A 24,243-nucleotide genomic window follows, 5' to 3' on the forward strand; every position below is an offset into this window, starting at 1 on the left:
AGGTTAGAATTGCTTTTTTCATGACTGAGAAGATTTTAATCTTTCTGTAAATCATTTGAGGCAGACTGGGGCTTTAAGAGTTTCATAAACCGGCATTTCCTCAAGGGCAAAAAGAAAACATGAAACGGTCAAAAACAACATGAACAGGAAGCAAACTCAAGCAAAACAACATACAAAGGTAAACTATTACAGCAAACAGGCCGCTGTCAAACAGGCTGAAATAACACAATTACAGCTTTGTCATTGTGTTGTTAAAAAAAAACCTGTCAGATGCAATCACTCAAAACCGGTGACTGAGACCAAAGAGCTTCCCGAGACTGGTTTGAAGACAACCATTTATTTCAGTTTTTCTGTTGTGTGTGTGTGTGTGTGTGTGTGTGTGTGTGTGTGTGTGCATGACATATACTGAACCGGTAAAATACAGGAAACCCGTGACCCTTTAACGCGTACACGGGACATTATACTTATACAAAAGTATAGGCTGCACTGGTTGTAACGCGATAAGACCATGAACCAGAAAAAAGGGTTGATCAGAGATCAACAGGGCCAAAACATGTTGTAGAACATGGGGGGGGGGGGGGGGGGGGGGGATTAGTTGTGTGTGCGACTTTGAAAACGTAGAATGGAACTCCGCATAAAAGAACGTTCCAACGTAAAATCAAACTAACTCCTTTATACCGTATTTTGCCATGTTTAGGCACGGTCATGAAAGGGGTTCCAATGGTGCAGCCATAGTCGTATTTTTAGAGTATGCACAAACACACGCCTCATCCCCTAGATTATTGGTGACCTGAAGAAAGCAGTTAGAGCTGGGTTCAAGGCCATGCCTATTCAGGAAAGCTTCCGCGCCATTGACAATTTCGGAGGTGTAATTTGATAACACCTCAGTTTTGGAGAAAAGGTAAATGTCCGACCATTTTACCTATAGACTCGAAACTTTGTAGAATGGTCGTGGACGAACTAAAGTTCATGCACAACAGCTATCAAAATATTTGTTAAATTCAAATGACTGAAAAAATAACCCCTTCGTTGTAAAGTTTCACTTGCGCAATATGCGCAAATTTAATCAATGATATGAACGCATTCATCCATGGGAAATGTCCTGATCCTGCCTGCAATTGCTGTATTGAAGGCATTGATTGTCTAATGTTGATTAATGTATACTATGTCATTTGAATTACCCCAATCCACTCATATACAGAAAAATGAACGACTGAAACGGGAATCAAAGGTGGGAGCAGCAATGCAACTTCAATCACGGTATCATCAGTGGAAGAAAAGTGACTAAAAAGGAGGAAGCACCAATCCACACATAATCACAGTAACATGTAACACAAGGTGACTCGGATGAAGCAGCCACCCAACTAATGTATTATGACAATGAGCAATCTGCACATAACATAAAACCATCAAAGCGATGTTCCTTAAAATAAAATGGTATCCAGGTCACTTGGGTTCAGTTATGTCATAGCATAAAACAGCTCACTGCTCCCATGAATTGTTCTGAGCCTTGCAATGATAAGTAAAGCAATGAGAGCAGATCTGATGCAGTGCACTGTCAATCATTGGCCGGCTGAAATATACTGCAATCTTGATGCAAATTACCATGTAATTTTCTTGGTGATATGGTCATCACTGCAGGCAGTAAAAGATCACCCAACGTTTTGCAATGAAGAACAATGAAGTTATTAGTCGAACAAAAAATAAACAGACGAATAAAGATTGAAAATTGTCAAATGCAATGGGGCTGGATCTCCCTGTTGAAGAACTTTGAGCAAAAGACCACAAATGAGCTAACAAAGAATACTGTACGAAAGTACGAAATGTTACATGCACTGCAAGATCTCCCTGTTGAGAAACTTTGAGTAAAAGATACCCATTTTATTGCAAAGAAGACATACAGAGTAACATGTATATGAACAGAGTGCGAAGAATTCAAACAAAGAAGACCCGACATTTTTAAAATTATGTCAAATGCAGAGTGGCGGAAAATGTGTTTCGTGAGGAACTTACAGCACACACAAACACAACTATTTGCAAAGTGTAAAAACAACACGAAGAGAGTGAGAAGAACGAGTAACAATTAAAAAACATTGCAAGAAATAACACAATGTCATATGCAGTGACGATTCTGCTGCGGAACTTTTAGTTTTAGTAACAAGTTACGACGTTCCTGTAAATAGTTAACACGGTGTTCAAACAACATGAACAAAATGAGAAAAAGAGCAAAATAAATGCAATGGTGACAGTTCTTCGCGTACAGAAATGTTCAGTGTGTCGGTGACCAAAACAAGGAATTCTTGTGAAACCTAGACATATTGCATAACACCAGCGGCGGAGCACGCAAGAATAATGGTTCGATATGAAGACTCGACAGAGTAAACCCTATCATTATCTCCAGAGCGCTTCCAGTAGAGGCTGCCCGCGCTCGTTCACTGATACAAAAAGGTACCAAGTGTCGGTGTCTAACTGTCCCTCTCAGCGGGAGAGTTGCTTTGTCATAACCCCCTCCACTTCTGTTGTTTCAATGCCGGGGTGAGGTCAACGGTCAATCACAGCCCACCCCAGTCCCGAGACACTCAGCTGGTCGTGTGTGTGTGTGTCTGTGTGTGTATGTGTGTGTTTTAAATTCATAGATTACAAGCGTAAGCTTGAAGTCACAAAAAGAGGGGAGGCAACTCGGTCGTGTAAGTCAGTGATGTCGCTCAGTTGCCCAGTATCATGAGTATGCATTTTGAACAAGTGTGAACAAGCGCAGAACACACGCTCTAAAAATTATTATTAAAAACTAATTCGACCTTAAAAAATGTGTCAACTGACACTTGCACTCCAGAAGGATTTCACAAAAATTGGAGACCAAGAAAAATGTAATCTAATATACTCGCCGCAAGCGGAGCCTGAACCCCGGACTACAATGTTCGCAGCGCATCGCCTAAACCGTTAGGCCACCAAACCTTCGCTCTTGACAGGCAATAAATTATAAAAATATAAAAACTGGTTGAATTTTATTTACATGGACATTTGTCGTTTGTCACCCATCGCATTTTATAAAGCGCCCTTGAATAGCACAAATACACGATCATAAAGCATTATCATGTCCGGGGATCCAAAAAAAAAGAAGGCCGACATAAGCGCATGCGCAAACGCCTGCCGACACCCATAAGCTTTCAGCTATACATACATGTGAGCCAACGCCACCGTAGTACTGGGGCTCATGGCCCTAGAACAACTAAACAAATGGCCGTTTGTGCAAGCTTACAAAAAAAGCAGGAACATATACCATCCTGAACTCAGGTCAAAATGAGTTCGGCTCATTCTCTCCCTGACCGGACGCTACAGTCCTACGCGAATCTATCAAAACAAAAATACAGAGTTATCTCCCATATGGTTTTCGCGATCACTGATCTAAATTTGACCGGCACGGTTGGCCTAGTGGTAAGGCGTCCGCCCCGTGATCGGGAGGTCGTGGGTTCGAACCCCGGCCGGGTCATACCTAAGACTTTAAAATTGGCAATCTAGTGGCTGCTCCGCCTGGCGTCTGGCATTATGGGGTTAGTGCTAGGACTGGTTGGTCCGGTGTCAGAATAATGTGACTGGGTGAGACATGAAGCCTGTGCTGCGACTTCTGTCTTGTGTGTGGCGCACGTTATATGTCAAAGCAGCACCGCCCTGATATGGCCCTTCGTGGTCGGCTGGGCGTTAAGCGAACAAACAAACAAACAAATCTAAATTTGAGATCAGTGTTCGCGAGACGAAAATGATTGCAGATTGGCCGACTTCGACAGTGATCTCCGTTCTGTTCTTCACAGTTATGATAAAGACATCGTTCTAAGGTCAAAACAAATCGAAATTTTGGGACTGCTGCCGGAAGGAGACCGTAATATATGGTTTCATCACTGTCAACTGGTTACAGAAAAAATCGTCTGCTCCAGTTAGCGCCGAAACCAAACGGTTGATTATCACGTGACACTTTTGCCATATTTAGAGTTGTTTGCACAGTAAATACAGCCGCGAAAAATAGCTCGCTTGAAACTGTCTTACATATCAATTCCTTTTGTAATTTAAAAATTACAAAACACCATGAAAAATCATTATCGACGATCGCGAATCTGCTTATATTAATAATACATTATAAAAAGCTCTAAATATGTAAAAAAAAAAAAAATCTGTTTCCTTGCAAACTCAAGGCATCCTGTCAGGGAGAGAATGAGCCGAACTCATTTTGATTTGAGTTCAGGATGGAACATAAACATGTTTTTCTCTTTCTTTGTTTTTTTTTCTCTCCTGAAATTGCAATATTCCATTACACAATTTTGCCATATGAAATGCAGTGGAAACTGCCGCTTGACATGACAAACGCAGCTACCTATTCAGGTAGTTTTGAAAAGCAAACTGCAGAAATGAGGTCACGGTCACGGTAATTCAGTCAGAAATCCCCCATAGCCTAAAACAAGTCGCGTAAGGCGAAAATACAATATTTAGTCAAGTAGCTGCCATTTTTCAGCAAGACCGTATACTCGTAGCATCGTCAGTCCACCGCTCATGGCAAAGGCAGTGAAATTGACAAGAAGAGCGGGGTAGTAGTTGCGCTAAGAAGGATAGCACGCTTTTCTGTACCTCTCTTTGTTTTAACTTTCTGAGCGTGTTTTTAATCCAAACATATCATATCTATATGTTTTTGGAATCAGGAACCGACAAGGAATAAGATGAAAGTGTTTTTAAATTGATTTGGACAATTTAATTTTGATAATAATTTTTATATATTTAATTTTCAGAGCTTGTTTTGAATCCGAATATAACATATTTATATGTTTTTGGAATCAGAAAATGATGGAGATTAAGATAAACGTAAATTTGGATCGTTTTATAAATTTTTATTTTTTTTTACAATTTTCCGATTTTTAATGACCAAAGTCATTAATTAATTTTTAAGCCACCAAGCTGAAATGCAATACCAAACCCCGGGCTTCGTCGAAGATTACTTGACCAAAATTTCAACCAATTTGGTTGAAAAATGAGGGCGTGACAGTGCCGCCTCAACTTTCACGAAAAGCCGGATATGACGTCATCAAAGACATTTATCAAAAAAATGAAAAAAACGTTCGGGCATTTCATACCCAGGAACTCTCATGTCAAATTTCGTAAAGATCGGTCCAGTAGTTTAGTCTGAATCGCTCTACACACACACACACACACACAGACAGACGCACATACACCATACCCTCGTTTCGATTCCCCCTCGATGTTAAAATATTTAGTCAAAACTTGACTAAATATAAAACAAGTCGCGTAAGGCGAAAATACAATATTTAGTCAAGTAGCTGTCGAACTCACAGAATGAAACTGAACGCAACGCAACGCAGCAAGACCGTATACTCGTAGCATCGTCACTCCGCCCGTGGCAAAGGCAGTGCACGTGGAATTGACAAGAAGAGCGGGGTATTCGTTGCGCTGAGAAGGATAGCACGCTTTTCTGTACCTCTCTTCGTTTTAACTTTCTGAGCGTGTTTTTAATCCAAACATATCATATCTATATATTTTTGGAATCAGGAACCGACAAGGAATAAGATGAAAGTGTTTTTAAATTGATTTCGAAAAAAAAAATTTGATAATAATTTTTATATATTTAATTTTCAGAGCTTGTTTTTAATCCGAATATAACATATTTATATGTTTTTGGAATCAGCAAATGATGGAGAATAAGATAAACGTAAATTTGGATCGTTTTATAAATTTTTATTTTTTTTTACAATTTTCAGATTTTTAATGACCAAAGTCATTAATTAATTTTTAAGCCACCAAGCTGAAATGCAATACCGAACCCCGGGCTTCGTCGAAGAGTACTTGACGAAAATTTCAACCAATTTGGTTGAAAAATGAGGGCGTGACAGTGCCGCCTCAACTTTCACGAAAAGCCGGATATGACGTCATCAAAGACATTTATCAAAAAAATGAAAAAAACGTTCGGGGATTTCATACCCAGGAACTCTCATGTCAAATTTCATAAAGATCGGTCCAGTAGTTTAGTCTGAATCGCTCTACACACACACACACACACACAGACAGACGCACATACACCACGACCCTCGTTTCGATTCCCCCTCGATGTTAAAATATTTAGTCAAAACTTGACTAAATATAAAAAAGAGAAAAAAAAGAGAGAAAAAAAGAGAAAAAGAAGAAATAAATAAATTTGAAAATAAAGAAAACCTGATGGCTCAGATCGCACCAGATTGCTCCATTTTCTTTGATTTGTATCAACATTTTCCGGGGGGAATCCCCTAAGAGCCGACCTTTGTCTTCTAAACAGTTGGGTAATTTGCTGGCTTAGGTTGCACCAGATCGGTCTATTTTCGTTGTTTTTATCCAAATTTGTTTTATTAAATTTACTTTTTGGAAGGTGTATTAGGGGGAAGATTCTTGGCTCAGATTGCACCAGATTGTTCCATTTTCCTTGTTTTTATTAACAATTTCCGGGGGGGGGGGGGGGGGGGATCGAATTGTCCCAAAAAGAAATGTGGAAACCCCACCTTAAAAATGATGTGATCCGCCCCTGTACACACATGCTTCGCAACTACCTGCATTAGTTGTCTGGAAGAATTCCATAGTGACTGAGCAGCTTTGTTTTACTGACAGGGATAATCAGTTTCACCGCAACGTGACTTTTGAACAAGCTAGCCGGCGCGGGACAGTTAGCGGCATAGCCAATAGATGAAACCGCTAGGAGAAGTCCATGTCATCTAGTTCTCTCACAACAACTTTATCATTTTCTCAGAAGCAGCTTGCAAGTGGCGTGCCTGAAAGGACGTAACCCATAGCCCGAATAAGAGACTAGTGCAGAGTACACAGCCCGGATTCACGCGAAATGGTGCAAAAAACGTCAGTGCCGGAGTGAGTATCATTGCACTCTCAGTATTGGCTTGTTCCAATGCTTGCATCATCATGCTTTTTGGCATAGGAACGCGCCAGAGTTGCCTAGTTTGGGCGATGCCAGAAGTCTATTATCTAAAAGTATTTATCTACTACTACCAGCAGTCGACACGCGGTGATACATATGCCCTTTGACCTTTCCTTTGAGATATCGATGCAGTAGAAAAAGAACTTTTGAAGCAAATTGCGGCAGGGAATTATGTTTTGGCCTCAGAAAAACCTACCATTCAGGGCCGGACCAAATGAGTTGTAAGGGAGGGGGGGGGGGGTTCCTCCTTTTTTTGGTTGGCAAATCAGCGAAGTGAAAATTTTTGAAAAACGGTTAAAATCTGTGCAATCTGGTGCATTCTGGGCCTTGTTTTGAGGGTTAAGAGCAGCATTGTTTTGGTGCTAAAACTAGTAAAAGTCAAAGCAAGGTACATGCTTTTTCCAGGGGTGGGGTTCCGGAACCCCTGGAACCCCCCCCCCCCCCCCCCCCCTGGGTCCGGCCCTGCCATTGTTAGTCCTTTAGCAGCCATTAAAAAAGACGACGGTGACATTCGTCTCATTCACGACGGTAGTCGTCCTATGGGTTGTGCTATGAATGACTATGCCTCAGTGCAACATGAGCATTTTCAGACAATTGAGGACGCATGCTCTTTGGCAAAACCGGGGTACTGGATGGCGAAGTTGGACCTTAAATCTGCCTACAGATCTGTACCAGTGCATGGAGATCTATGATTACAGAGTTACAGGACTGAAGTGGCGCTTTAAAGGAGAAAGAGCACCGACCTATTTATTTGATACAAGGCTCCCCTTTGGGGCCTCAAAAGCACCAAGTCATTTTCATAGACTCTCTCAAGCAATAGGCAGATGTTTACGACGCCGTGGCATAAAGGGTGTGGTTGTTTACATTGATGATTTTCTGCTGATTGCACCGACTCGAGAAGAGTGCAATTATAACGCTTTGCATTGCCTGATAAATCTCGTTCGGAGATTATTTGGTTTTCATATCAGCTGGAACAAGGTTGTTGGACCCACTCAGCGCATTATATTCCTAGGTATAGAGATAGACACACGTGATTGCACTCTGTCATTGGGAGAGCAAAAGTTGGCAAAGGTTCATCAGCAGCTCGATGAATTTTCAAAGAAGAAACGTGCAAGTAAGCAGCAATTGCAGCGCTTGGCTGGACTCTTAAACTGGGCTTGCCAGGGTATCCGCGGAGGCAAATTTTTCTTGCGGCGCATCCTGGACGCTATAAAGCCCCTGCGGCAGCAGAATCACAAAACAAAACTCAGCAGCGAGTTTCATAAAGATGTGCAGTGGTGGTTGGCTTACCTGTGCACATTTAATGGTGTAATTTATTACAACAGAGGCGAAACTCATCATGTGCATGTCGATGCGTGTGGAAAAGCGTGTGGTGTGTTTTGCAGAGGGGACTGCCAATACTCGGTGTTTCACGTGGACACACCGGCCGCCAGCGAGCTTCACATCAACAAACAAGTCGCGTAAGGCGAAAATACAATATTTAGTCAAGTAGCTGTCGAACTCACAGAATGAAACTGAACGCAATGCCATTTTACTCGTAGCATCGTCAGTCCACCGCTCATGGCAAAGGCAGTGAAATTGACAAGAAGAGCGGGGTAGTAGTTGCGCTAAGAAGGATAGCACGCTTTTCTGTACATCTCTTTGTTTTAACTTTCTGAGCGTGTTTTTAATCCAAACATATCATATCTATATGTTTTTGGAATCAGGAACCGACAAGGAATAAGATGAAAGTGTTTTTAAATTGATTTGGACAATTTAATTTTGATAATAATTTTTATATATTTAATTTTCAGAGCTTGTTTTTAATCCGAATATAACATATTTATATGTTTTTGGAATCAGCAAATGATGGAGAATAAGATAAACGTAAATTTGGATCGTTTTATAAATGTTTATTTTTTTTTTACAATTTTCCGATTTTTAATGACCAAAGTCATTAATTAATTTTTAAGCCACCAAGCTGAAATGCAATACCGAACCCCGGGCTTTGTCGAAGATTACTTGACCAAAATTTGAACCAATTTGGTTGAAAAATGAGGGCGTGACAGTGCCGCCTCAACTTTCACGAAAAGCCGGATATGACGTCATCAAAGACATTTATCAAAAAAATGAAAAAAACGTTCGGGGATTTCATACCCAAGAACTCTCATGTCAAATTTCATAAAGATCGGTCCAGTAGTTTAGTCTGAATCGCTCTACACACACACACACACACACACACACACACACACACACACACACACACACGCACGCACACACGCACGCACATACACCACGACCCTCGTTTCGATTCCCCCTCGATGTTAAAATATTTAGTCAAAACTTGACTAAATATAACAAAACTCAGCAGCGAGTTTCATAAAGATGTGCAGTGGTGGTTGGCTTACCTGTGCACATTTAATGGTGTAATTTATTACAACAGAGGCGAAACTCATCATGTGCATGTCGATGCGTGTGGAAAAGCGTGTGGTGTGTTTTGCAGAGGGGACTGGCAATACTCGGTGTTTCACGTGGACACACCGGCCGCCAGCGAGCTTCACATCAACTATAAAGAGCTATGCGCCACAATAAAAGGCATTGAAAGATGGGCGCAGACTTGGACAAACAGCGTTGTGATAGTGCACACAGACAACAGTGTAACCAAAGCAATCATTAACAAAGGGAGAAGTAGAAACCCATACATGAACTGTTTATTGAGGAAACTGTTCTGGCTCAGTACGAAGCATAATTTTTCAGTCAGAGCCATACATGTACCGGGTTTGGTGAACACTCTTCCAGACACTATTTCCAGGCTTCATGAGGCAGGAAACTGGGAGAAATTGTGTGTGTTGCTAAGAAACTGGTCGCATAGGGCTGAATGTGTCAGTTCTGACTTAAGCAAACATATGTCAAAAGATTCCTTTTTATATTTAGTCAAGTTTTGACTAAATATTTTAACATCGAGGGGGAATCGAAACGAGGGTCGTGGTGTATGTGCGTGTGTGTGTCTGTGTGTCTGTGTGTGTGTGTGTGTGTGTGTGTGTAGAGCGATTCAGACTAAACTACTGGACCGATCTTTATGAAATTTGACATGAGAGTTCCTGGGTATGAAATCCCCGAACGGTTTTTTTCATTTTTTTGATAAATGTCTTTGATGACGTCATATCCGGCTTTTCGTGAAAGTTGAGGCGGCACTGTCACGCCCTCATTTTTCAACCAAATTGGTTCAAATTTTGGTCAAGTAATCTTCGACGAAGCCCGGACTTCGGTATTGCATTTCAGCTTGGTGGCTTAAAAATTAATTAATGACTTTGGTCATTAAAAATCTGAAAATTGTAAAAAAAAATAAACATTTATAAAACGATCCAAATTTACGTTTATCTTATTCTCCATCATTTGCTGATTCCAAAAACATATAAATATGTTATATTCGGATTAAAAACAAGCTCTGAAAATTAAATATATAAAAATTATTATCAAAATTAAATTGTCCAAATCAATTTAAAAACAGTTTCATCTTATTCCTTGTCGGTTCCTGATTCCAAAAACATATAGATATGATATGTTTGGATTAAAAACACGCTCAGAAAGTTAAAACGAAGAGAGGTACAGAAAAGCGTGCTATCCTTCTTAGCGCAACTACTACCCCGCTCTTCTTGTCAATTTCACTGCCTTTGCCATGAGCGGTGGACTGACGATGCTACGAGTATACGGTCTTGCTGCGTTGCATTGCGTTCAGTTTCATTCTGTGAGTTCGACAGCTACTTGACTAAATATTGTATTTTCGCCTTACGCGACTTGTTGTTTCTTGTGCAGGAGAGGCAAAGGCGTTTGAAGAAGAACTAAACAGGGAACTCGCCGGGTTTAGAAGCAGTACTTTTGCTGACAATACTGTGAAGACATATAAAACTCACTTAAAATCCTATATGGATTTTTGCAATAGGATGAGCATCCCCCCTGTGCCGGTGACTGAGAGAACTGTAGCCCTCTATGCCACGTATTTAACCCGAAGGCTCAAGCCTTCCTCTGTGAAACAGTATATTAACATTATTCGAATAATGCACCTAGAAAGTGGCCTAGATCATCCTTTCAAAGACTCGTGGTTTGTGAAATCAACCCTGAAAGGAATCGAGCGCCAAAAAGGATGTGACGTCACTAGGAAAGCCCCAGTCACGCCGCAACTTCTGTTAGAAATCAAGAAAAAACTTCGGTTAGAAACTCTAGCAGACTGTGTGTTCTGGGCCGCATGTGTAGTGATGTTTTTTGGTTTTCTTCGGAAATCGAACTTGTTCGGTGATGGAGCTCGTTTTGATGCTGGCAAGCAGCTCACCAGAGAATGTTTTCTTGTAAACCGTGACCCCTTGTCTCTGTCTGTGTTAGTTTGCTGGTCAAAAAACAACCAGTTCAAAGAACGAGCGCAAAAAATAACCCTGCCAGCCCTCGATCCCCACCCCCTGTGTCCTGTTGCGGCTGTTGTCAGTATGTTTCGGAAAGTGGGGTCTGTTGGAGCCAAGTCCCAGGCCTTCCCCCTCTCTGCTCAGGCCTTTGCAAAACGCCTCAAGTGCGTCATGGAGGGGCGTTCTGATGTGACTAGCCATAGTTTCAGGCGGGGTGGTGCCACCTGGGCACTTTCTTGTGGGGTCCCAGGCGAGATTATTAAAGCCATGGGTGACTGGCAGAGTGCTGCCTATCTTACTTACCTAGACCAGATCCCTCAACTCACCTTAGATTTTTACAGAGTAACTTTTTGTAGGGCCTTGCCCAAGTAAACTCCCGTCCACGTTCTTTTGGGTTGGTAGGAGCTCAAAGTTCGCCCCTTTCTATTGGGTGCTAGTTTTAAATTTGTTAAACCCCAAGTGTTCTTAAATAATATGTGATTTTTGTCCCTATGAAATTAAAAAACTTGCCTTCGGTTTTTGACACCCAAAAGGAACTTCTTGTCACATGAATTTTATGGTTGTGGTTGTGATGGTGTGTGTGTGTGTGTGTGTGTGTGTGGGTCTGTATGGGTGTATGGGTGTGTGTGTGTGTGTGTGTGAGTGTGTGCGTGTGTGTGTGGGTGTGAGTTAGTGTGTTGTATCCTTCTATGAGTGCGTGTGTGTGAGTGTGCTTGGTTGCGAAAAAGTACTAGTTTAAGTGTTATTTAGTATAAATATAATTTATTACTCGTTTGATAGTTTTCTCATTACAGCAGACTTCACTCGTTTTAAGCCGGTTCAACACATCTGTTGAGATTTTAATTCCACTACTGCTCCGTGGGCTCGAGTGTGCTGTCACCCTAGACGACTGAAGCAGTTTCGAGTACTGATACAAGTCCGGGTTTCCCTACTGAATCCATTTGATTTGTGAGTTTGACCGACTGACGTACCCCTGAAAAGTGGATGATAAACTGACCCACTTAGTCATTATAGGGGACCACGGATGTTATGATGATTTGATCATATGACTAGCCCACTGATTCTGAACTGATCGTCTCTGTTTAGCAAAGTTATCAACTGGATGTGTTTATCGTGACGACTGACCCCTCAAGAGAGGATGACAGAAAGACCCACTTACTCTCAGTGATGGACAGATTCAACGACGCCTACCGTAGTTACTTTGTCCTGATTCTGAACTGATCAACTCTGTACCAAAGTCAGTAGTCCACTGGATTTTTGAGTGTGACTGGATGACAGTATGACCCACTCGACAATTTTCAACTGAATTGATCGACACACTGACTTTATTGCTGATTCTGGCATATGACCTACTATATTCCAAGTATAATGATTTATATGATGACATTTCAAGTATAATGATTCTGGTCTCTGTGTCAGTACAGGCGAACATTTGGCTATTCAGTACGAAACTTGGATTATCGTGCTTCATGTCGTAACCGGAAATTACGTTTGACTCCTCTGACCCCGCCCATGTGAGTGTGGGACAGTACACAATTAACAAACAGAGCCGCAGTTTCGTTGTAACTTTCACAAGCGGCGCAAGGACAGTAGGGTAAAGAGGCAAAGTTGACCCACCTAAGTAAATTGCCCAATCAATTATATGGGTTGCAGTACTGATAAGGACACAATATTTGTTAAGGGCAAAATACACCTGCGCAGAGCCACGGTCAGCGGCGCTGCATGCTGCGACAGGGATTATGACGAGAACTTGGCATGGGTTTTTTTTTCACGCAAGGTGTAGCAGGCTGTGGAAAAAAAAGAAATCGGTGACGCCGCTGTGCTGCCGAAGACTACAATCATTCCTATTTTTGACGCGTGCAGGGTCATTGCAGCGGGCAACCAACCAATCAGGGCGATGTATTTCAAGGGGGACAATCTGCTCTTTTGTCAAAGAGGAATTCGTGTCTCTTCATGTCACATTTTGTCAACGCTTGTAGACGGCCATTTATCAATAAAATTAATGCTTCCCATGTGTTGCGCGTGTGTTCATATCATGCATAGTCAGGCCATCGTTACGTTTTAAACACAGTCATTTTTAGTACAAATAGCAGATACAGGTCACCAAAGATTTCAATCGCTGTGAGATCGCATCGATGCGTTCTACTTTATATCTCTTCAATTGTTAATTTTCTTCAGTTGTATCGTAGGTGTAATGGATAAGACGTTGCACTTCAAACCCGGAGGTCCATGGTTCAAATTCAGCGTTTTCAGATTTTGTTAATATATATATCTTTTTTTAATAACTTTGAACAGTACAAAACAGTTTTGACACATGCTATGGATATGAATCAATATTAATGTGACACATTTATTCTTTATTTGTTTTGAATTTCTCTACACCTACCCCATAGAACAACTTATACATTTTAAACAAACACTACAAGGACAATAATTCAAATTGTCTCTGAGAGTAGAAAGGTTACTGTTTCCAAAAATTGCAATCACTTTTTTAAAGAAAAAAAATCCGAATTATGTCAAAATGCTTGGTGGTAATGCTCAATTTAACTTTAACAAAATAGAAAATAAATAAAAAGTGTTTGTATCGCGCACTTTAAAGGCACAGTAAGCCTCCCGCAAACCATCACAGATACTGTCAGGCTTTTACACACAGTACAAACACCCTTCCATTTGAACGCTCACCGAACGGGAACATCCTAGGTGCCCTACGTAAAGAGCGAGCAAATTTCAAAGAATTAATTTTGCGGATTGTCTGCTCACACAATCGGACCGTGGTGGGTTTTGGCGCCAGACCTAACTTTTAAAATCTAAATAATAAATTGACAGCTTGTTACACAAACATTCTTAAATCATAAAAAAAAATTTTTTCATCAAGACAAGATCAGTACAATTCGAAGTTTTGAAAGTTTGAAAAAAGAAACGCCCGGAAGCAGGGCCGGTCACGCAAGGTCGTGGTTCTCGTAGCAGACGACGGTTTATGCCTATCGCCAGTTCCTCTGAACAGTCAAAAGCCATCGCTGGAGTTCTTGTGAACCACAGCCGTTTGTTTCGTGCATAGTCAGAGGTACATAATAACGTGCTATTGCAGATAAGCTCACAGCGAATTACAAACTGACGACCGTACATTGTGAAAAACCGGCACGGTTGGCCTAGTGGTAAGGCGTCCGCCCCGTGATCGGGAGGTCGTGGGTTCGAACCCCGGCCGGGTCATACCTAAGACTTTAACATTGGCAATCTAGTGGCTGCTCCGCCTGGCGTCTGGCATTATGGGGTTAGTGCTAGGACTCGTTGGTCCGGTGTCAGAATAATGTGACTGGGTGAGACATGAAGCCTGTGCTGCGACTTCTGTCTTGTGTGTGGCGCACGTTAAATGTCAAAGCAGCACCGCCCTGATATGGCCCTTCGTGGTCGGCTGGGCGTTAAGCAAACAAACCAAAACATTGTGAAAAAGGGAAACTGGATCACACGGGTTCACGATGGCTCAGGGGTAAGATAAACCACGCAAAAATAAATTCTTTTAAAATTGCTCGCTCTCTACGGAGGGCACCCATAGGATGTTCTCAAGCGGTGAGTGTTTAAATGAAAGGGTGTTTGTACTGTGTGTAAAAGCCTAACAGTATCTGTGATGGTTTACGGGAGGCTTACTGTGCTTTTAAGGGAGAGAACTTGCACATTTTAATGTCAACTCGGAATTTAGCTCCCTTGTTTTTCTCGCTAAAATATCAATGGCACGCGCGGCATTGACGCTGTGTGTGCGAACTCAGGCACACGTAGCACGCACGCATCATTACCTCTATAATCTGCAGTGCGTCGTCTGTCCTGCTGAAGTTACATGGGTGAGCGCCGGGCCTTATATTACTTTACTTGAGCCTGATGGTTGCCAAACTCGCACGCACCCACAAGAACTAAAAACTAAAATATTCCAAAGCAGGAAAAAAAAAAAAATTTCCATTGTGAAAGTTCTATTTTACCACCACATCGGACAATTTGGACATTGTAAAATAACTGGTCCGACTTTCACTAATGATGTTTTAATGCGTCGGATTTATTGGACCAGTTCCAATTATCCCTCCGAGCAGAAGTCCAATTTTCGCGTTTTATACTTGCATACAAACGAACTTTGTAATAAGATGTGTTGAGCATGTGGCGTTAATCTGACGTTAATGATGCTGCACCACTGCGGCTAGAAAATATTTTGCAGTTGTGTGTTCTTAAATAGCTCCACACAAAAATTCATGACTTCTAGAGAAATAACGTCTGTAAAATTACCCACATCTTAAGACTCCTTCCTTTTTAAGACCCGATTTTCTCAGATGTTTTGAGGTCTTAAAAGGGGGGTGCCACTGTAGTAATAATGCATCTTTAGAAATTGAACACACATGCTGTATTTTGTTTAGTAAAATTGGTTTAATTTAAATATGTGTAATGTTAAACTTGTGGGGTCCTGATTTGGCCTATATGGTCCGCTGGACCCAAAAAGCAACAACTAACTAACTAACTAACTAACACATGCTGGAGTTTTTTATCACCATGAAAAAAAACCCAGTTTCCAAACTTTGACAGTAAATTTATCTAAAAATGTATGCCAAAAAAACCAGTTTCCAAACTTTGACAGTACATTTATCTCAAACGTACACCTTTTTAAAGAATCCATAACTCTTAATCACTCAACAATTCCCCTCTGCATGCCTGCAGTTCAAGTGAACCAGAAATGGTGAACAATGGGCGACACTCAAGGAATCGGTTCCTGACAACTTTTCTGTCGGGCGCACAGCCTGAGACAGACAGAGATAGGGTAGTTGCTCAAGATAAAAAAAAAAATAAGCTTGACTTGCACCAGAATTATAAACATTTAAACTCACCTTAATGATCTTTTTGTCCGATATATCTTATGCCCTCATTGTCACACATTGCAAGAATGTTTGATGTCCGGGTGATTTTTCCCTGAAAATTTCAGAAAATGTGTATATAGTAATTATAGCAACATATAAACTACTCAGTGTAAACCAAAGGCTGGCCAATTACACAAAGTTCTACAGCAACATCAGTTCTGAACATGAAGCTTTCAACATGCACAGAAATACTTCAATGGCAGTCAAAAAAGAAAGGATGAATGACATTCTGCCACATTTAGTGTTTGCTTCAATGAACACTGAGGAAGAATGTGGTCTTCATTAAAAAGTTACCCTTTCACAAAGCTTTACCGATAGTTCTTCCTTCAAAATCACAACATTAAAACCAGACACAGATAGGCACAGAAAAACTCGTACCACTGACAATATAAAATGTCAGTTATAAATAACACTTTCTGTAGCACAACCTCCAAAGATTGCAAAGAAAAAGCAGCCCATAAAGGGTTAAAATATCAGTTTCCTCTGTCAGTCTCTGTCTCTGTCTCCTATACCGTGCACGTGCACACACACACACACACACACACACACACCGTGGCGGCACACACACACACACACACACACACACACATACACTGTGTCCGTGTTCAAACAAAGACAGGAAAACTGACACGCTCGCTTGAGGGATCCTTCATTCGCACTACACACCAGCAGACACACAGACATAACGGCAGCAAAACTTGTCTAGGACTGTCCAAAGTATGCACGACAACACTTGCTCTACTTACATAAATCCAGCAGGATAGAACTGCGTCACGGATGGCGCACACAACGGTAACACTCAGTTGAATCCAACTTTCCGACTGCTTGCCGATGATTTCTTTGCCTTTCGTGCGTCGAAGACGCCTTTCTCGTGATTATTTGTCGTTCCGAGTCAGTCAGGTGCTTTCTGAACCACCTCCATGGAGTCAATTTCTTACAGAAACTTGCAGGCTTGTTCTCAGCGGCCATCCGCCATTGTTTTGAGTCGTCATGATAACGACACGCGCTGGCGACGAAACCCAATCTCTGACGGCCAGTTTTTAAGCTCCAAAGCATATTAAGAGCGTGCAACGTCGAGATGCTAATTTACTCACTTTGATTTAATTATTTAGCATACTTGTGGTGCTTTATTGAGCAAACCGGGCCATGCGTCTTAATTAAGGTACACTAGATTCCCCAAATTCTTCAAATCGGTCAAATTCGCCAGAAAACTCTCCAAAATGGCGGCTTAGACAGTATATCTTTAAATGCAAAATGCAAAAATGTGAAAAACTTAGACGCTGCTTCTTTTTGGAAGCTATCCCAATAAACATGCCAGAACTGGGCCACTGCTGGCTTTTTGCTGGCAAGTTTGGTAAAGCTGGCCATAAAAAAACCAACACTGGGCCAATTATGGTTTGCCAACAAAGGCCCAGTTATGGCTTGCCATCACTGGCCCATCTCTGGCATTCCAGTAATATTGTCGGCCAGTAAAATGCCTTAATTGGCCCACTGTTGGCACGCCATTGATGGCCCAGTGCTTGTTTGCCAGCATTGGGCCATAGGTGGCGATTTGCTGGCAATTATAGGTGGGTTTTTGCTGGCACGCCAGCAGTGGGCCAATGCTGGATTATTGCTGGCAAGAAGATCTGCGACAGCACAGCGGTATGACTTTCTCACTTGGAGTGACGTAATGTACAAACAAATGTCGAAATATCTTGACGTCACTCGTGATGATGACGCATTGTCAACTAAATCCGGCCCGCGGTGGTTCTGCAGATGTCCGGTTATTTGTTTTGCATTCAACTTCAAGGAATTTCCAAAGCACCTTCTTCGATTTCAGTACGCGTCCGATCTCCTCCGGCTAGAAGCAAGCGTGGTGAGTTTCACAAACAGTTGTGTGAGCAGGTCGTCGCAACGGCGTTAGATCTAGTATCTTCTTGTTCTTTTCCTCCGTTGTCGGTCTTTTTTTCAACTTTCTTCTGCTGGACGTTTGAGTCAGTTCGCAAAATATAATAGACTTTAAGAAGTCGTCCTCTCTGTAAGAAAGAATCTGCGCGCGCGCGCGCGCGTGTGTGTGTGTGTGTGTGTGCGCCCGCGCGCGCGGTTGTGTGTGTGTGTGTGTGTGTGTGTGTGTGTGTGTGTGTGCGCCCGCGCGCGCGGTTGTGTGTGTGTGTGTGTGTGTGTGTGTGTGTGTGTGTGTGTGTGTGTGTGTGTGTGCGCGCGTGTGTGTGTGCGCGTGTGTGTGTGCGCGTGTGTGTGTGTGAGCGCGCGCGCGTGCGTGCGTGCGTGTGCTGTTTGCTTGCATGCCTGCGTGTATGCTTGCGTTTGTTTGGTTGTTTGGTTGTGTGTGTGTGTGTGTGTGTGTGTGTGTGTGTGTGTGTGTGTGTGTGTGTGTGTGTGTGTGTGTGTGTGTGTGTGTGTGTGTGTGTGATATGGAATAATGAATTAAAACCAACAAAACTCGTTTGCTTTCATGTTTCAAGAGGTGAACGGCAGGAGGACTTGAGAGTTTCAATGGCTTACCGTAGGCTACGACGTCAGGACAAAGAAAAGAAGCGTTATCTCAACGTTGCGGATGCGAACAGAGAAATGACAGAATCAAGACAATCCTACGGAGGTTTACTGGGAAGTGAACAAGAAACATTCCTGCCTTTGGTCATCATGTCTCGAGTGTGAAATTTAGAACGCTGTACAAATAAAATAAAACAGTGAGCAACTGAAAACAAAGCGTACGTTTCTGTAATGTTTCGGTAATGAGTTGTTGCTGTTTGGAAGCTTTACATTTGTTTTGTTTTTAATATATATTACTGTATTGTTGTTGTGCCCGCTATAACTGCGTTGATGACGATATTCTGTCAAAACCACTGCCTTTACTTGCCAGATAAGTTACACGACAAATGTGATTAGCATTTCAATTGCATTTTACTGATGAATTTGATAATTACGCATATGCATATTGCTAATGTACAGCTTGACAGCATTGCCCTTTGCTTTATTTGCGCACGTCTTGCCGCCAGCATGGGTTGAAAAGTCCATTGATGTGCTGTGTTTTGTTATTGTTATTACATTCACAGTAAAAAATGACAAAACAAAGCATATTTATAGACTTCTAACAACCATCTATGGGCTAACAAGACTGTGCAGATCGAGTACATGAACAGAGCCGTCATTCTATCCGAATCAGTGGTATTGGTATATTTCCTGCAACTTATTGGCATTTTGCTGGCAATGGTAAAGACAGAAATATGGCATTTTGCCGGGCCACAACTGGCCCGGTAATTTCAGCAGGTAAAGGGCCATTAACGGAAAATATATGGAAAAAAGTTTTTTTTTATATGGAACTAAAAACCTGCAAAATGCTGGCAAAATGCTGGCGAAATGCTGGCAAAATGCTGGGTTTTTGATGGCAAGCCATCAATAAGCCATCAAATAAATGATGGGTTTTTGCTGGCAAAATTCTGGCAAAATGATGGCAAAATGATGGCAAGCCATCAAAAAGCCATCAAATAAATGATGGGTTTTTGCTGGCAAAATTCTGGCAAAATGATGGCAAAATGATGGCAAGCCATCAAAAAGCCATCAAATAAATGATGGGTTTTTGCTGGCAAAATTCTGGCAAAATGATGGCAAGCCATCAAAAAGCCAGCAAATAAATGATGGGTTTTTGCTGGCAAAGTGCTGGCTTGCCAGTGATGGCCCATCAATTTGCCAATGTGCATACGGGTAATATGCCAGCATTGGGCCATAAGTGGGCCTTTGATGGCAGTAGTTCTGGCAACTGGCATTGCCATCAAAACGCCAGCAATGGCCCAGTTCTGGCATGTTTATTGGGTATGTTTTTGCCAGCAAATGTCAGCCAGTCAAAGTGCCTGCTCGTTCAACAAGCATTGACCTTAACTTAGTCAAATGTTAAAGTTTCTACCACAGACATACATACATACATACATACATACATACATACATACATACATACATACATACGCACGCACGCACGCACGCACGCACGCACGCACGCACGCACGCACGCACAGACAGACAAAAATGACGATCGCATAGGCTACACTTACGTGAGCCAAAAACGACACAACATTGTTAAAATTATTATTGGCCAACGTTGAACGTTTACGAAGGCCTCAATCTTCACGCGCATAGACGAGATTAATAGGTGCTTGATTTTGGTATTTTGAATTACATAACATTAAACCTTTGTTGGGCTTCATGGTCATGGCAACAGCCATAATAATATTACATGATGTATAATATTATATTTCAGCATATGTGAATTACATGTCATCATACCAAACTGTCATACATTTTTATTCCTACATTATTCTGATTGATCACAACCAAACCTACTATCATTGGACACATCCAAATGCAAGCGCCTGTTCTTGACAATCTGCCACTAATCTAAAAATAAAATCAGTGCAATTTCCTGGGTCGGGCTTTGCCACAGACACTCACGGTTTGGCCTGTAGGTAAAATGTACAATGTATTTTTTGATTTGTGCACAAAAGCTTTTTTCTTTTTTCTTTATTTTAACATAACAATGTTTAATGTCACTGTATGTTTGAAAGACCATGGTCACATTTGTAAAACAAATGTTAAATTAGAAAATAAATAACATTTTGGTTCATGATTTTTTCCTACACCTGTGCTGAAAATAAGAAATACAAATGTCGGTATATAAGTCACTCAAATACAGCAAAGTATGAATGGTTTGAGTTTGTTGCGGTTGACCCTGCACAGTTCGACCTATGGTGTTTTTGTTGAACAATATTCACAACTTCCTGTGTTACACAAACTCAGTGATGACCAATTTTGCCTTCACCCCTCCCATAGGGTGACGGATTTCACAACTTTCCACTGATGAACAATGTTGCCTTCACCCCTCCCATAGGGTGACGGATGTCACAACTTCCTGTGTACACAAACTGATGACGTATTTCACAACAAAATGGCGCTGCCCATGGTCAACCTCAAAACTATCCGTATGAATGGGGGCCTCAAAACTATCCGTAATAATGTGTGGCCGCTGACACCCGTTGATCATGTTTAATATCAAGGATAAGCCACAAATTGTTTACAAAATAGCTAAAGTTCTTCAGCTTCAGCTTCAGGGGCGTTACCCCTGGATCCCAGGTTGTAACCCCCTCCCTGTAACCCCCCTCCCTTCAGGCTTAACTGCTCCGCCCCTGTGGTCAGCTATACTCGATTCCACTAACTTACCTTTGAAAAATCCGGCTGGATGCAGGAATATTCAGCACATGAACGTTTCCGTCAATCCACAATCAGCTAAGAGTGTGTGGCACAGCAGAAATCGAACGGATTCCCAACGCTGTACACTAAAGCGCAGATGTTCTGCAAGAACCGCTTTGGCGAAAAGCCAGCGATTCCTCATAAATATGACAGTCCCCAGTGAACACTCTCAATAAACAGGCTTTGACAGCTCTATAAATATGCATGCAGAACGGTATTCTTTCACTGGTGCCAGAAATGTGCAACACAATGTGTGCTCACACAATGGATAGAATACTGAACCGAGACTGCTGTGTCAGAAAAAATCGATCAACTCCAGTGCTCGCTTGCAGTCTAGGCATGCCGTTATTGCTAGCTCACAAAGCGGTCAAGGTCATATAATAATGATATAATTATGCAAGCTGCCGAGACCAGTCTGATATTATTGATGTCGGAAGGGTGATCAAGGTGTAGAAATGCCGCCAGATTGTTCCGGCTGTTACTTTGTCAGAGAGAGAGAGTGATTCAGCTGTTGGAATCATACACGTATCTCTGTCAGTTATGAGATGCCAAAAAATATCAGTGCACACCGTCATTAGATGATTAACAAGTCGCGTAAGGCGAAATAACAACATTTAGTCAAGCTGTCGAACTCACAGAATAAAACTGAACGCACTGTATTTTTTTTTTTTAGCAAGACCGCATACTCGTAGTTTCGTCAGTCCACCGCTCGTGGCAAAGGCAGTGAAATCGACAAGCCAGAATAGTGCGGTAATGGTCGCGCTGAGCAGGATAACACGCTTTTCTAGTATCTCTATTCTTTTTAGCGTACTGAGTTTGTTTTTAATCCAAACATATCATATCTATATAATATGTTTTTAGAATCAGGGACCGACAAGGAATAAGATGAAATTGTTTCTACATCGATTTCGGACAATTAATTTTAAAGGTACTGAACTTGTCAAATCCAGGTGCCCGGAGCCCCTGGGGCTTTTAGTCACACCTCAGGCAGCTATCCGTTAGAAGAACTACCAAGTTTCATTGACTTGCACCCAAAGAGTCAAGAACTGCGATTTTTTTACGAATTAATTTCGTACTCGGACCCGGCTGGTCTTGACCTATTTTTGGATCTAAATTTAGATCAGGTAGATCACCACATCATGCACAAAAAGACAGTCACTAGCAAACTATGTCAGACGTCATCATGAGTTTGTGTAAAACAAAATGGAGGCCGGAATCACTCAGTTGAATCGAACTCCGACCAAACACCACGTAATAACTAGGTTAATTTATGCACTCGCGTGAACAAGAAACTATCGAGCTTCACAAATGTCGTCGTTGGGTAGTTTTGGGTTTGTTTTACTACCATAGGAGGATTTTTGAACTGTAAATGCACTCAGCTGCAACAAAAACGCAAAACGAAGGCTGTGAGCTGCACTGTGCCTTTAATCACAATTTTCATATTTTTAATTTTCAGAGCTTGTTTGTAATCCAAATATAACATATGTATATGTTTTTGGAATCAGAAAATGACGAAAAATAAGATGAAATTGTTTTTGGATCGTTTAAAAAAACAATTTAATGACAAGTTTCCGATTTTTAATGACCAAATTCATTAATTATTTTTTAAGCCACCAAGCTGAAATGCAATACCAAAGTCCGGCCTTCGTCGAAGATTGCTTGGCCAAAATTTCAATCAATTTGATTGAAAAATGAGGGTGTGACAGTGCCGCCTCAACTTTTACAAAAAGAGGCTCTACACACAGACACACAGACACACAGACACACACACACACACACACACACACACACACACACACACACACACACACACCACGACCCTCGTCTCGATTCCCCCACTATGTTAAAACTTAGAGGGGGAATCGAGACGAGGGTCGTGGTGTATGTGTGTGTGTGTGTGTGTGTGTGTGTGTGTGTGTGTGTGTGTGTGTGTGTGTGTGTGTGTGTGTGTGTGTGTGTAAAGAGATTCAGAGTAAACTACTGGACCTGTCTTTATGAAATTTTACATGAGAGTTCCTGGGTATGATATCCCCATACTTTTGTTTTCATTTTTTCGATAAATGTCTTTGATGACGTCATATCCGGCGTTTTGTAAAAGTTGAGGCGGCACTGTCACACCCTCATTTTTCAATCAAATTGATTGAAATTTTTGTAAAGCAATCTTCGACGAAGGCCGGACTTTGGTATTGCATTTCAGCTTGGTGGCTTAAAAATTAATAAATGACTTTGGTCATTAAAAATCTGAAAATTGTAATTACTATTTTTTTTTTATAAAACAATCCCAATTTACGTTCATCTTATTCTTCATTAATTTCTGATTCCAAAAACATATAAATATGTTATATTTGGATTAAAAACAAGCTCTGAAAATTAAAAATATAAAAATTATGATCAAAATTAAGTTTCCGAAATCGATTTAAAAACAATTTCATCTTATTCCTTGTTGGTTCCTGATTCCAAAAACATAGATATATGTTTGGATTAAAAACACACTCAGAAAGTTAAAACGAAGAGAGGTACAGAAAAGCGTGTTTTGCAGCACAGCGAAACCACTACCGCGCTAAACAGGCTCGTCGGTTTCACTGCGTTTTGCACGAGCGGCGGACTACGGTCATTGTAAAAAAAAAAGGCAGTGCGTTCAGTTTTATTCTGTGAGTTCCACAGCTTGACTAAATGTAGTAATTTCGCCTTACGCGACTTGTTATTTTTGTCGCTGTCTTGTGCTTAGCTCTGTGAATTCCTGAGACTTGAAATCCTCACCAGCTGTATTGCATGT

General features: G+C 41.4%; 2 protein-coding genes across 3 annotated transcripts in view; both read right to left on the reverse strand.

Annotated features, from left to right (window-relative positions):
* LOC138966791 (uncharacterized) overlaps positions 1-21,744 on the reverse strand; it is an 82,757-nt gene extending 61,013 nt beyond the window's left edge. Inside the window, exon 1 of one of the 2 annotated variants that reach the window (XM_070339134.1) lies at positions 21,438-21,723. The gene's annotated coding sequence lies outside the window, so the exon portion shown is untranslated. Of the gene's footprint in view, positions 1-21,437 lie in introns of both variants that reach the window. The other variant, XM_070339131.1, reaches the window with a different exon arrangement.
* Positions 1-24,243, reverse strand: part of LOC138966786 (pre-mRNA-splicing factor 38A-like) — a 325,120-nt gene that overhangs the window by 61,453 nt on the left and 239,424 nt on the right. The window lies entirely within an intron of this gene.

The sequence above is a fragment of the Littorina saxatilis genome, linkage group LG5, assembly GCF_037325665.1.
Source record: "Littorina saxatilis isolate snail1 linkage group LG5, US_GU_Lsax_2.0, whole genome shotgun sequence".
NCBI lineage: Eukaryota > Metazoa > Mollusca > Gastropoda > Littorinimorpha > Littorinidae > Littorina > Littorina saxatilis.